At 38.3% G+C, this 15,507-nt stretch overlaps 3 non-coding genes across 3 annotated transcripts; all 3 read right to left on the bottom strand.

Moving 5' to 3' along the window:
• Positions 1–8,118: 8,118 nt before the first annotated feature.
• On the bottom strand, positions 8,119–8,206 carry trnap-agg. The gene is given in 2 exon segments: positions 8,119–8,154; positions 8,171–8,206. It is a non-coding gene; the product is annotated as a tRNA-Pro (tRNA).
• Positions 8,207–10,046: 1,840 nt separating this feature from the next.
• trnap-agg lies at positions 10,047–10,134 on the bottom strand. The gene is given in 2 exon segments: positions 10,047–10,082; positions 10,099–10,134. It is a non-coding gene; the product is annotated as a tRNA-Pro (tRNA).
• Positions 10,135–15,219: 5,085 nt separating this feature from the next.
• trnap-agg lies at positions 15,220–15,307 on the bottom strand. The gene is given in 2 exon segments: positions 15,220–15,255; positions 15,272–15,307. It is a non-coding gene; the product is annotated as a tRNA-Pro (tRNA).
• Between the last annotated feature and the right edge of the window lie 200 nt (positions 15,308–15,507).

Below are 15,507 nucleotides of genomic sequence, written 5' to 3'. Positions count from 1 at the left end.
TACATGTGGGACATAACGAAATTGTACACATTATATGGAAATGAATTAGTCTCTATATATACCTTTTAGATATACTTTGTTCATAACATGTTGCTTAAATGGTGGCTGAAATTGGGTATAATTAAAAAACAAGTATTATAAAACATACTGAGATATAGTAATACAACCACAATCATGCTAACAAATGGTATGCTTTATTGCTATTTCTGGTATAGGATAGACTTCTACAGTGTAAACTGATATATGTAACATATATACTAACAAATATAATGTACTTAAGTGTTACTATATTCCAATAAGATCCAGTGTGATAATCTGAACAAATAGCCATTTATAATACTAATAATAATAATAATAATAATAATAATAATAATAATAATAATAATAATAATAATAATAATAATAATAATAATCTTTATTTTTATTATAGCGCCTTTCATAATAAAAATTGCTGCAAAATGCTTCACATGAATAAAAAATATTGACAAATATTAATGAGAATGCAAGATATGCAATGAAAACAAAAGAAAAAACACAGAGAACTGTACAATAAGGCAAAGAATACAAGGAACATCATTTTACCATAAATTATAAAAGTGTGTCTTTTAATCTTGTTTTAAAAGCAGTGACACTGGTGCTTCCTAAGAATACATAGTACAGTCAGCACTCACATATCCGACCCTAGAACATTTTGACTTCAGTGATGGTTACACGCGTGTGACACATATCTGATTATTTCATTTTCGCCCGTTCCAACCCTTGTCCGTTTTTCAGGCAACACAAAAAAATTAATAAATACAATATAAAAAATACATAGCTGAAAGGACTGTGTTTTAAAATAAGTAGGTTTGAATTTAAGTACTGTATTGGTTTTGTTGGTACAGTATTATATTTTCAACAGAATAAGTATTAATTCAGAATGACATGATTTAGAAATATCTCTTCCAAAACCAGAGATGACACGTTAACTGCAATACACTACATACTTTTAAATCTGGTACATATTGTAGCAGTATGTAAAATTTCCCATTAACGACCTAACAGCAAAATTAAATTGAAATATTATCCATGCAAACAACATAAGTATAAAACATAAAAGGCAATGCAATTTAGCAAAACAAAAAGATAAAAACAGTTTCCAGAATTAAAACAGTATCCAAAGTCAATATTTAAAATTGCAAAATATAGCGCTTGATAAGGCCCTACTGTCACAAATTACTTGGAAATAAGCAAAAACAACTAAAGATCACAGATAAAAAAACAAAATCTATCACAGTATGTAGAACTGTTTAATGATTAACTGTTACATTACACTAGCTTGTCTCATTCACTTTGTTTTGGCTGCCTATTCATCAGGTGAAACTAGAGGAAGCGCACTGTAACTGCACAATATAAGACTGATTTGGCATTAGAGAGATTTTTTTCTAAACACGTGCTGTGACAGATATTCAGATAAATTGTAACATTGAACAGATGGGCTTCGTATCAGAAAACTGGTGACAGGAATCGGAAATCTCATGTGACAGATAAGTGCATTAATTTGTTACATATATAATGGGGATTGGTTTTATTCTTAATACAGGGGTGGTATAACATGACTGACACATATCTGGGTAGCTGATAACTGAATGCTGACTGTATTAAAAGATGATTTAACTACAATAGTGCAAGGTGATTTAATGCCTTATATGTAAAAAGTAACACCTTAAAATCTATCCTGAATCCGCCCGGAAGCCAGTACAGAGATGCTAGTACAGGAGTAATGTGTCCCGGTTATAATTCTAGCTGCAGCATTTTGTATAAGTTGCAGTCGAGATATAACATGGCTATGAATACCACAGACTAAGGCATTACAATAATCAATTCTAGAAGATACAAAAGCATGCATCAATCTCTCAGTATCTGAGTGGGAAAGAATACTGAATTTGACAATATTTCTTAGATGATAAAAACACATTTTAGTATATGTCTCAAAAGAAAGATTTGGGTCGAAGATCACACCTAAATTTTTCATTTCATCTGGAATTTCATAAGGGAAGCCATCAAGGAGTAAATCAGACATATTACTTTGTTGCTTCTGAGATCCCTGAATCACCATTTCTGTTTTATCTAAGTTAAGCATCATAGATTTTTCAAACATCCATATTAGCAAGACAGATACTCAAAATGTTTACAATGGAGATGCCACCCTGTTCAGGGATAAATATAGATGTATATCATCAGCGTAACAATGAAAATGAACCCCAAAAGCTGCAAATAATATTGCCCAGAGGCCAGCATATACAAAAAAAATAGAGTTTGGCCAAGAACTGAGCCCTGTAACCTTCAACAAAAAAGAGGTCTCCTTCTTTATTTTAACAAATGGGGACCTGTTCAGGAGACAGGATTGAAACCAAAACAAACACAACCTGACAATCCTACCAGATTTTCAAGGCAATCAATTAAAACAGAATGATTAACAGTATAAGAACTGAAGGTATGCCCATGTCAGAGGATAACAGCACATCATTAACCTCTCTAATAAGTGTTGTCTTGTGCTGTGATAAGTCCAAAACCCAGACTGAAATTTCTCATATATGTTATGAAATGCAAGAAATTTGTTAAGTTGCTTGGCAACTACTCTTTCTAAAACTTTAGACAGAAATGGAAGATTTGAAATAGACCTATAGTTTATTATGAACATTGTGATCCAAGGTAGATTTCTTGAGCACTGGTTTTATTATTTGAGTCTTGAAAGAGTTACGAACAGTGCATGATACAAAGGGAGCTGTTAACAATATTGAACACTGTGGTATTAGTTTTGGAGAATACTTCTTTAAAAAGTGGAGTAGGGATAAGATCTAATGCACATGCAGTGGATTTCAACTTAAATATATTAGCCAGATCTATTTGCATAACAGAAGAAAAATGTTCAAAAATGTGTATTGCAAGTAGCATAGTTTGATGACACATCCAAACTTGATACGCTGTTGAATATCTGATTCATAATGTCAGTAACTGTTTTGTCAAAGTGATTCATGAAGTCAGTACAACATACCGACGATGGAGTGTTTAATTGGACAGACTCTGGAGGAGGATTAGTTAAATTAGACATAGACTGAAACAGAAATGTAGGGTTATTCTTATTAGATTCAATGAGATTTGAATAAATTGCTGAGGATAGTGCAGCCCTATATTAAAAATATATATATTAATTCTTTCCAAATTAAATAATGGACCTGAAGTATAGTAGATCTCCATCTATGTTCTAGTTTTCGACACATGTGTTTATTCATATGTGTTGCGTCGTTAAACAATGGGGAGAATCTTTTTATACCCACTTTCTAAATTTTATAAGGTGCAATAGTATATCTAAGGTGTTTGTTAGCTAGAATATATATATATATATATATATATATATATATATATATATATATATATATATATATATATATGAATGTTTAGGCAACGAAAGATAACTTAATCTAGAGTATGGCCATGTAAATGAGTAGGGCCAGTAGCATGTTGATTTGAAACCTAGGAGCTCAAGCAATATAATAAAATCTCTTCCAAGGAGATCTCGTTCTACATCAACATGTACATTAAGATCACCTTACATGACAATCTTATCACGGTTAATATGGTGTCAAAAACAACTCACCTAATTCAGATAAAAAAGACAAGTCTTGGAGGACAATAAATAATCGAATGGGAATTTGGCTACAAACCACAAACGCAAAAAATTTACGAATGATGAATAACCATCCGTATTCTCATACTTAAGAGCAAACTCCTGAACAAAAATGGCAGGAATATCACTGTCTCGTCCTCTAGGACAAACCTTATTATAAAAAGAGAACCTGTTTAGAGAAGCCTCTACTAGTGGGGCATTTTCATCCTGTTTCAACCACGTCTGAACCAAAGTTAAAATATCTCAATTCGATTTCAAAATTAATCAAAATACATCTTCAGTGAAATTATTAATTAGCTGTTTACAACAGAAAAAAGGGACTGGAACTTTATTGATGCACGTTTGTAATATGGTTAAAAAAAAAAGGTTATTTGCCTGCTTGTTTATGGTGGTTAAAAAGAAACTTGTCTGTGGCTGGAGGTGAGTGTCATTTTATTTTAATTGAGCTAGTGCTATGATAAAAGTTAAATAAATGTTGAACTTAAAAATATTTTTAAAAAATGGGACATATGGTATAGTAAAATACCTTACTTTTAACCATATAGCAAAGCAGAATAGCACAGCACAGTTGCTTAAAAAACATAGGTGGGGAAAAATAAGTGGTTCACAAATAAAAAGTGCACAGCTCTTATATTCAGAAACTGAGCCTTTGCAACACTTGACATAACTGCAATCCAATCAGATCTTTCATTGGTTGCATGGATTGGCACTTGAGCCCTGAGTTTCCTAGCTATTGTGGGCGGGGCAGGCCCTGTGCTGGACAATTTGCAAAAGCACCGCACTGGAATAGAATGACCAAGTGGCTAATTGAAAGTACATCACTGGAATACAATGTACAACGTTGAGTGTAGAGCTTTTTCTGTTAGACTGTTATTTCAATTCAAATGTTGAGCTTTGTTGTTGATACTTGATGCACAGGCTTTCACAGTTTAATTTTCCTACTTTTATCTCTCATATGCTTTGGAGGAAGATTGCAGGTATCAGGCATCAGGGCCAGTGCTCGGCAACTTGCCGTCCTAGGTAAAGCATAGCATGGTACCCTTATATTAGTCAGGCAATAATTACTTTATTGATTTTTAAAATCAACAGGTTTTAACACTAGGTTTTAAAGATTTTAACATTAGAACGACCAAGGCGGTCATTTTGACCGTTTTTGGAATTTAAGTTTAAATTGTGGTGCGTGTGTTTAAGATAAGCTAAATATATGTATTAATTACCCTGACAAAGAAAGAATCGCGTAGCTGATTTAGCGAGCTAAAATACTGTCATACCTATTCCGACTAGGAGCGGTCAAATTGACAGGTACATATAAAACATAATATTACATATTGCAGCCATGTATTGAAGTTTGATTATATCAGTCTGCATTCCTCAAGTGAGCAGTCTGTTGACATTCCTATTGTTTCAATGAGTCTCCTGATAGCCCATCAATCAGCCTTGACAGCTCACACCGCTAGGCTGGCTGTCTGCAGTCTGGTTACTAAAGTCAGTTGTTTTTCTAATAAAGTAATTGTTACCCCAATACACATTGAAAATGGATCACTGACGACCAAGGACAGCAAAGCAGTGTTTGGAATTACTGCAAATTTTACCAAACAATGATTCTGATGCAGCAGAGATGGACAGTGACGAATCTGGGTATGAAGCAGTTCTTAATCTTCCAGCAGCTGTGACACCAAAATGATCCCTGGTCAATGCCCGGAGGAATTAGAAGCTTTCATTGAACTAGTATATGCCAGTGGAGCATTTGGTGCCAGAAGCCTGGATTACTGTTGATAGCTGTGCCAAATGCACAAAGACAGTCTGCGGTAAGTACACTGCATATTTTGAAAACCACAGTATCTGTGTGATTTATGCCAGCACTTGGACTTTGTAAACAATTGTAAATGAAGCTCATTCTGTTGAAATGTTTATTTATTAATGTCATTTAAATTATAATATCTCTGTGTATAAATGGTTGTGTATATGCGCTTTGTTATGTAGTCACAGTTTTGTATGTACATGATACACAAGTATATACACATTTGTTTATTTAATTTTTTACTGTTTTTTGAGGTTGCGCTTTATGCAATATGTCTTATATAAACACATTTCTGTTCAAATGTCCGTTTATTTACAATGTTTCCGTTGTTAAGATGCTTTACAGTAGGTTGTGGGGCAGATACAAATGTTAGAATTAGTTAAGCAGACCTTTTATGAAAAGATATAGCTTTTTAATTTAGAACACATGACTCCCAATTTATCATTAATCTGTGCTAACACGTTAGGTAACAAATTTATCTAGGTGAAAACAGAACTATTTACATGACAGTATTATCAAAACAAAACACTCAATGTACTGTATGTTTTGAAAATACAAACTTGCACAAAATCCTAGCAGAAAGGACAACACAGATGTTGTCACGTCAACTACTACCTTCTCCAATACCAGTCAATTCCACACAGCACTGTAATTACACTTCATGCTTTTAGGACCTGTTCCACTCTGCCTTAAACCATATTAGTTGCCTTTAAACCGTCTTAAGTGCTAAATACGGTTAAGCCCCGGTCACACCTGGAATAATAACGATTTTTAAAAATCGTTCCAGTTCAAATGAATAAGAAGAACTTCAGAGTTAAAAATGAAACGCACACATTATGACAAAATATGCCTTGCATTTTTAAGAAGCAAAGCCATAATGTTCCTGCTAAGAAGCACTACTTATTCACTCCATATTTGCAAGGTTGTAAACACAGTGCATGCTAGGATAGTATTGTATTTGTCCCAAGGTCCATTGCACTGCTAGGAACTGTAACCAAACTATTTTAATAGTGTTTGTATGCATTAAGCCCGACTAAACATTAAACGGTACTTTGAGCTGGATTAACTGAAGCGCTTTTGAGTGCGGTTCTCAAGATCGGTTGTGCAGTGTGGACAGAGCTAGAATACGTGCACACCTTTTTACATTTTTTCTTAAGAGTAAACATGTAGTGACAGTAAACGCTGTCTGCATGCGTAACAAATACACAAACAGGCAATACAGTGCTTCACAATTTTATCATTACTATTACTATCATTGCTTAGTTGTAATTGAAGTACATGAATGGCTTATCAAGGATCAATTAAATTATTCTCATTGATGGGAGTCTGTAAACATAATGCAGATTACTTGCGTTCATTGTGGCCGCCCCCCTAAATTTACTGCCCTTGGCGGCTGCCTTATTTGCTTAGGTCTTCCTCCAGGCCTGGCAGGCATTATTAGACTGTGTGGGCTTTTATGAAGCAGATTGGTAGATAACAAATGTACCACTCATCACTAAAACATCATAAACATTAAGAAAACAATCCAATTTCAAATTCCCTTTTCAGGTACATTACTGTACTTTACCACAGTTAACACTTTCTTCAAGAAATATAAAGGTATGACATTACTGTGCTTGTATAGGAACAAATAGAGTTAAATTCAAAGTAAAACTGAATTAATAATTACAGGGTTCTCCCCAGGAATTCTGTATAGCAGTGTAGCAGAGCATTATAGCCGGTAGCAGTCTTAAAGGAAAAATAAAATTGCCTTACCTTAACTATAATAAGGCAAACTTTTAATAGTAATAAATTGAATAATGAATAATAATCCACCCTAATTCATACACAAGCTACACTGCTCCATTTAACCCCTGATCCTTTGATCTTTTTTGTGTTTCTGGCAAAGCTTGCACATCATACCACCCAACTCCTTGCTGTAAGAAAGTAATTTCCATTTTCATACCAACTATCACAATGTTTCTTTTTTTTTTTTGCACTGGCCCTTCTTGCAGTTCTTGCAATGCTCTTTCTACAAGTTGATCTTTGTTGACTATAAATCAGGTTGCTGTTTTTCATTTTCTACATTTTCTAAATTATTTTTCGTCATCCATTTCTGTTTGGTAATTTCCACATTCAATGTAACAATTTTTTCTAAATAAATAATCAATATTTTTTTTTTTGCACCCCTTCAGCTCTACGATTGGTTAAATGTAGTGTCAGGACGTAACACAACAACACAGCTGTCATGTAGTTCCAAGATTTTTATTCACCCAGTGCGCGAGTAATCTAGTCTTCTAGCAGCGCAATCTGTCCTTATTTTTAAAGGTGCAGTAGCATCTGCAAGAGGGCCGGCTCTGGGTTTCAGCTGGACGGCAACAATCACTTAGCTGGGCATTCCGTCTGGCTAAAAAGACCTGGGATGAACCCTGAATTACCAACAATATACTGAACTAACATATCAGAATTGGTAACTTGATGGGAAAAGGCAACCAATTTCAGTTCTGATCAAAAGAATATGACACGAATCACAAATGGTACAAGAAGTTTGAGTTTTGTGTATATGACTTTGTCTATATTAAGTTAAATGTATTATATAATGTAAATTAAACATGACATCCTGTCATTTTATTTATTTATTATTATTTCAACAACAATTTCAAAAAGAGGGCTCGTCCGGGATTTGAACCCGGGACCTCTCGCATTTTAGAGTTTGCATGCCCTAAGCGAGAATCATACCCCTAGACCAACGAGCCACTACACAGTTTTAGTCCAGATGTGAGGATGTACTTTTTGCAGGGGTGTATACGTGGCAGTACAGGATCAGATTACAATTTCAGTCAGCACAGTGATCAGGCACATGCAAGAAAGCATTCACTGTTTCAGCTCAAACTAAATTTGCCTGCATCCACACTAACATTATCTAAACAATGTATGGGAAGCTTCTTGTGGATTTTCCCGATTAGCTTGTTTTGCAGGTTAGCTGAATTTATTAATGAAATGCTATAATGCAACATGAATATGCTAATAAATCCTGAGCAATGCTGGATCAGAAATAATTGTAGAAAGTCATGCACTCAATTTTTTGTCAAGATTTCACTGAAAATAACTATTTGCAAATGAAATTCATGTTTTAAAGTATCTCAGAAATGTTAAAACAAAATATCATAAGAACATTAGATAATTGTTAAGTGTCACTATTAATTTCTTTATTATTTACTTATATTCTGTAACATGCTTACCCAATCAAATACACCTACTGACACTGCTTTAGGCTTTCAAGTTTTTTTTTTTTTTTTTTTTTTTGTTGTTTACATTTTTTATAAAGTGCTCAATTGTTGTAATTTCAAAAGGGAGTGTGTTTTTAATGTTGTTATTCAGAAAGGAGACAACCACCATTGTAATTAAATGAATGATTTATTGAATGGACAGATACACATGCCTGTACATGACTACGTTATTTGAATTTGGCCCATGGCTTTGCCCATTGGAGTTTGTTAGCCACCCCTATGCTGGTAAAACTATGATGAATAAAATAATGAAATAGATGAAAATGAATACCCCGGGCCACCTTCTCCCTAGACAAGGTACACTAAAACGTGGATGCATGGGAGGAGGAGGACCTAACAAATGAACGGACGATAAGGGCTGTAGATGAGAGAGTATGTATATATATGTCATGGGTTACCCTTCCTCCAGGCCCCAAAAATAAAACCTCTTAAACTATCTTTTACAATTAACTAGGGCTGTCAATTAATCACAGTTAACTTATGCGATTAATGTGCTAATTTCTTTGGCGATACATTTTATTAACGCACGCATTTTGTCTTTATTATTTCTTTCCATTTACTTTTTTAAACTTATTTTTATATTAATAAACCAGGCTGAAATTACATACAAGTTGCTCTTCGTTGACTATAAATCGGGTTGCTGTTTTTTATTTTCTACATTTTCTTTTTCTTTTTCATTATCCATTTCAGTTTGGTAATTTCCATATTCATTGTAACTATTTTTGCAATGTAAATAATCAGTTATTTTTTTAGCAGTCATTTTCAGCTTCTCAAAGATTTTAAAACAGAAAAACCCACCCCTTCAACTCTCTGACTGGTTAAATGTAGCATCAAGACGTAACACAGCAACACAGCTGTCACGTGGTTTCAATATTTCTTTTCTGTTCACCCAGAGTGAAAGGGATCTAGTCTGCTAGCAGCACAATCAATCTTTATTGTTAAAGGCACAGTAGCGTCTGGAAGACGGGCAGCTCTGGGTTTTTCAGTTGGGCGGCAACAGCCACTTAGCCAGGCAGCCTGTCTTGCTGAAAAGGCCTGGGAAGAACCCTGAATTACCAATAATACATTGAACTAACATATCAGAATTGGTAACTTGATGGAAAAGGCAACCAATTTCAGTTCTGGTCAAAAGAATGTGACACGAATCACAAATGATACAACAAGATAAGTTTGAGTTTTGTGTGTAAGACTTTGTCTATATTAAGCTAAAATGTATTATATGATGCAAAATAAACATGACATACTGTTATTTACTTTCTTTATTTATTTTTTGTTTGTTATTATTTCAATAACAATTTCAAAAAGTGGGCTCGTCCGGGATTTGAACCCGGGACCTCTCGCATTTTAGATTGTGTATACCCTAAGCGAGAATCATACCCCTAGACCAACAAGCCACTACACAGCCTTACTTCAGATGTGAGCATGTACTTTTTCCAGGAGTGTATATGTGGCAGTTTAAACTACAGGATCAGATTACAATTTCAGTCAGCACAGTGATCAGGCACATGCAAGAAAGCATTCACTGTTTCAGCTCAAACTAAATTTGCCTACATCCACACTAACATTATTTAAACAATGTATGGGAAGCTTCTTGTGGATTTTCCCGATTAGCTTGTTTTGCAGGTTAGCTGAATTTATTAATGAAATGCTATAATGCAACATGAATATGCTAATAAATCCTGAGCAATGCTGGATCAGAAATACTTGTAGAAAGTCATGCACTCAATTTTTTGTCAAGATTTCACTGAAAATAACTATTTGCAAATTAAATTCATGTTTAAAGTATCTTTGAAATTTTTAAACAAAAGATGATAAGAACATTAGATAATTGTTAAGTGTCACTATTAGTTTCTTTATTGTTTACTTATTTTCTGTAACATGCTTACCCGGTCAAATATTTCTATTGACACTGCTTTAGGCTATCATCAATGTTTAGTTTTTTTTTTGTTTACATTTTGTATAAAGTGCTCAATTGTAATTTCAAGGGAGTGTAATGACAGCAGGTGGGACAGTGGCCTCGGGCCACCTTCCCCCAAAAAAGGACAAGGCCTTGTAATGAACGACCCCTGATGGCTGAATAGGCACAATGTATGTGTGCATAAAGACACTGATTACAAACCTGCCAGGGGGGATTCCCATTTAGCCAAAATAATAAATAATAATTAAATTAAAAAAAAAATTCTTACAGCCTCCTAAGCCTCCGCCAGAATTAAACCACCCGGCGCTCAGGTAAGGAAAAAAAAAACCCTGATCACCCACAAGGTGATATGAGGAAACCTTCGGGAATCCATGGTCATGGGTTACCTTTCCTCCAGGCCCCAACAATAAAACCTCTTAAACTATCTTTTCTAATTAACTAGGGCTGTCAATTAATCACAATTCACTTCTGGGATTTACGTGCTAATTTCTTTGGAGATTATTTTAAACTTATTTTTATATTAATAAACCAGGCTGAAATTACATACAAGTTGCTCTTTGTTGACTATAAATTGGGTTCTCGTTCAATTCGAAAATAACCATCAACTAATAGGTATCGCCGAGAGGTGATAGGATTATGCTGAGCTTAATATAAAAGCTGCCTTTACATCTCCGTAGCTCTAATGTCAGCGCCCCGCCCCTCGGGTGCTGAATAACTATGCAGAATGTAGGAAGCTCAGCCTCTTTTGTTTTCAGCCTTGATCAGGATTGAACGTAACTATATGGTTGTTTTTACAACTCTCTTTATTTAATTATTTCAGTGTTTGTACCCTCTGTTGCCTTAATTGTGCACAGGAAGCTGGCGGCTGCCCCTTCCCCTGGTTTATTTCACTGAATCTGTAGTTTTAAGTTCGCTGAGTACGGACCTCAAAATCACAGAGCTCGTTTGGTTTTGGCGCCTGTTTTTAGCTCTCGTATTCGGCGTGCTGTCTGTCACTACTCCTTAAGCACTCGGCTGAATCATTTACTATACAAGCTACTCGCTCTTTTCAGCTTGCAGACTCTCAAGCCCGTCTCGCTGGTTATTATTTAGAGCATTATTGTTAATTATTGTATTATTTACTTGTGTACTTTCAGGAAAGAAATAAGAGGTGTGTGTGTGTGTTGGCCCTGCGCCTACCTTAAGCACATCAGCGGTCTTTATTAGACCTTAGCCTGCTCCAGACACCAGCTACACATGGAGTTTCTTGTAAACAACATGTGTTAATTTAGATCTCCCGATCTAAATTTTAATGGGCTTTTCTGAGGGATTATTCCCCAAGTGTGTCTCACCACATCCTCGCAGCACGCGCGCATGTGTGCCCCGTGCCCCATGCACATCCGTGCACACCCATACCCCGTATACATCCGTGCCCATGCACTCGTGCACACCCGTGCCCGTGCACATTCGTGCCCGTGCACCCCGTGCATACCGTGCCCCTTGCACCCCATACATACCGTGCCCCGTGCACATCTGTGCCTGTGCACCTCATGCACACCCGTGCCCATGCACTTACCTGTGCACCCTCCCGTGCACAACGGTGCCTTGCATCTACGTGCCCCATGCTCATCCATGGCCCATGCACCCGTGCTTGCACTCATCGGATTGCATTGGTGCCCCATGCACTCCTGTGCATACAGTGCACACCCGTGCCATGCACTTATCATGCACCCCATGGGCGCATGTGCTCCATCTGTGCCCCGTGCACTCCACCGTGCAACCTGAGCACGTGCACTGTCATGCACACTATGCCTGGCTTCCATGAGTGCGGCTCTTGCAGCTGGAACATGCCTCCACAGGACCCGCATGAGTTTTGTGTCTCATGCCTCGGTCCACAACACGCTGCCTCGGCCTTGACCGACAGAACATTCTGTACAATCTGTGGGAAGTTCCAGAGGTGGGTCCTCAAGGCTAGAGCCAACAGGGCAGTGGAACTGGGATCTGATTCCAGCAGGGGATCCCATTCTGAGTTTGTTCCCACTTCATGGGAAACAGCACCATCTCCCGGCTGCCTACAGCTTTCCGGTCACCCTCCCCCTCTCTCGGGCGACGCTTTCGCTCAACCCACTAGGACAGCGGAGCAGTGTCTGCACTCCCCCTCAGAGGAATGCTCACCTCCTGCTAAGTGCGCTCCAGGTCCCCTAGGGATCAGCCAAGCGGGATCTCGGCCCTCACGGACCAGTTTCGTTGCTTTATGGAGGTGGTAATGGGGCAACAGTCGCTCATGATGAGAATGTTGTTGGCCTCTGGTTCCACAGCTGCACCAGTTCCCCGGCCGCTCAGTCCGACTTGAGCCGTAGCCTGAGCTTGAGTCAGATCACAGACTATGAGGAGTACATCCTCTCTCTGCAGGCTTCTGGTGACGAGTAGATCGTACAGGAGGGACGTTCTTGCAGCTAACTGGACAAGCTGCAGCAGGAACTGGGGGCATCTCCAGAGCCTGTGTTTGAGGCTCTGGTTGAGAGGGCGGCTCGTCTCCTAGGGGTGGAATGGCCCAGGGAAAAAGAGCCTCAGTGCTCCTGGTTCCCCTCGGCTACGCCGGTGCGTGGCAGGACCCTGCCCCCTTTCCCTGACTTTGTCAGAGAAATCCAGGCTTCCTGGTCCAATCCAGCTTCGGCATCTAGTACCGTTGCCGAAGCTCAGGTTTTTTGTTCCAGGGAGCGGAAGGTGCCTTCCCCCCGGTGGACTCCGCCATTGTGGCCCTTGTACTGGCTCCGGGCATTGGGCCGACCAAGGACCTACAATGACCAAATAAACAATGTAGGACTACAGAGAAGCACCCCAGGAAAGCTTGTGCTGCTTGTTCCCGAGCACCTAGGCTTTCTAACATATCAAGCATGCTCTCTATCTGTCAGGCGACCCTTATCAAGGAGCTCCCTGATGTGATCATGGCGGCTCCATGCGACCAAACGCTACATTTTTGCCGAAAGTAATATCCCCGTTCCATGTGATCCAATCTGTGGAGTTGATGGCATTCCATCCTCCTCCCTTCTCTTCTCTGGAGGAGAAACAGTTGCACATACTGGGTATAGGTGCTGGCATTGAGGTGCTATATTGACTGTACAAGGGGTGTCAGACACACTGAACATTTGTTTGTGTGTTATGGTTCTAGGGCGCTGGGCCAGGCATTGTCTAAACAGTACCTGTCCCATTGGATAGTGGACGCCATTGCTCTGGCTTATGAATCTGCTGGCCTTTCCCCTCCAGGGCAATTTCAGGCGCATTCTACCAGGGGTATGGCGACATCCTGGGCCCTCTTTCAAGGTGTCCCAGTGTCTGAAATATGTGCTGCGGCTAGCTGGGCTACGCCACACACTTTCATGAGGTTCTACAGACTGAATGTACTGGATTCCTCTGCTTCACTTTTTGGAGCGTCGGTCTTGGATTCTATCACACAAGTGGAAGAGACCACTTATTGTTAGTCTGGATTAGACTGCTGTACTCTCTGAGTATGCTCTCCAGCGTTAACTACGTGGTAACAATATCCCGGTACAATATAGTACTGTTAAATAGAACAGTTTTAGAACATGTCTTTCAAACCAGACGCTGAGGCGCTGTTCCGCATGAAGGCCGATCTTCTCCTACTGCTGCATGGTCTCCCTCGCGACTGCCTTGGTACACAGTACCCATTAGTTGATGGCTATTTTCGAAAATTGGAAGAGAACGTAAGGTTGCAGATCCAACCCCGGTTCTCTGAAAGAGAAAATAGCCATCAAGCAGCGAGGTCACTTCAGTAGCCCTTGCGGCCTGAAGCAAAAGAGGCTGAGCTTCCTACGCTCTGCATAGTCATTTAGCTATGGAGGCCTAAAGGCAGCTTTTATATTAAGTTCAGCATAATCCTATCACCTGACAGCGATACCCATTAGTTGATGGCTATTTCTCTTTCAGAGAATAGGGGTTGCATCCGCAACCTTACGTTACTGTTTTTCATTTTCTACATTTTCTTTTTCTTTTTCATTATCCATTTCAGTTTGGTAATTTCCATATTCATTGTAACTATTTTTGCAATGTAAATAATCAGTTATTTTTTTAGCAGTCATTTTCAGCTTCTCAAAGAGTTAAAACGGAAAAACCCACCCCTTCAACTCTCTGACTGGTTAAATGTAGCGTCAAGACGTAACACAGCAACACAGCTGTCACGTGGTTTCAAGATTTCTTTTCTGTTCACCCAGCAAGTGATCTAGTCTGTTAGCAGCGCAAGTGACAGCCATTTTGCCGGGCGGCGACAGCCACTTAGCCAGGCAGCCTGTCTTGCTGAAAAGGCCTGGGAAGTACCCTGAATTACCAATAATACATTGAACATAACAGAACTGGTAACTTGATGGAAAAGGCAACCAATTTCAGTTCTGATCAAAAGAATATGACACGAATCACAAATGGTACAGCAAGTTTGAGTTTTGTGTATAGGGGTTTGTCTATATTAAGATAAAATGTATTATATAATTTAAATTAAACATGACACCCTGTCATTTTATTTATTTTTCTGTTTATTACTATTTCAAGAACAATTCAAAGAAAAATTGGGCTCGTCCAGGATTTGAACCCGGGACCTCTCGCATTTTAGACTTTGCATTCCCTAAGCGAGAATCATACCCCTAGACCAACGAGCCACTATACAGCATTAATACACATGAGAGGATGTACTTTTTGCAGGGCTGTATACGTGGCAGTAAGCTAAGGGATCAGATTACAATTTCAGTCAGCACAGTGATCATGCAAGAGAGCATTAACTGTTTCAGCTCAAACTTAATTTGCCTGCATCCACTCTAACATTATCTAAACAATGTATGGGGAGCTTCTTGTGGATTTT

Source organism: Polyodon spathula, chromosome 5, assembly GCF_017654505.1.
Source record: "Polyodon spathula isolate WHYD16114869_AA chromosome 5, ASM1765450v1, whole genome shotgun sequence".
Lineage (NCBI taxonomy): Eukaryota > Metazoa > Chordata > Actinopteri > Acipenseriformes > Polyodontidae > Polyodon > Polyodon spathula.
Note: the sequence above shows the minus strand (reverse complement) of the source record. Positions and strands in the feature narration are given on the sequence as shown.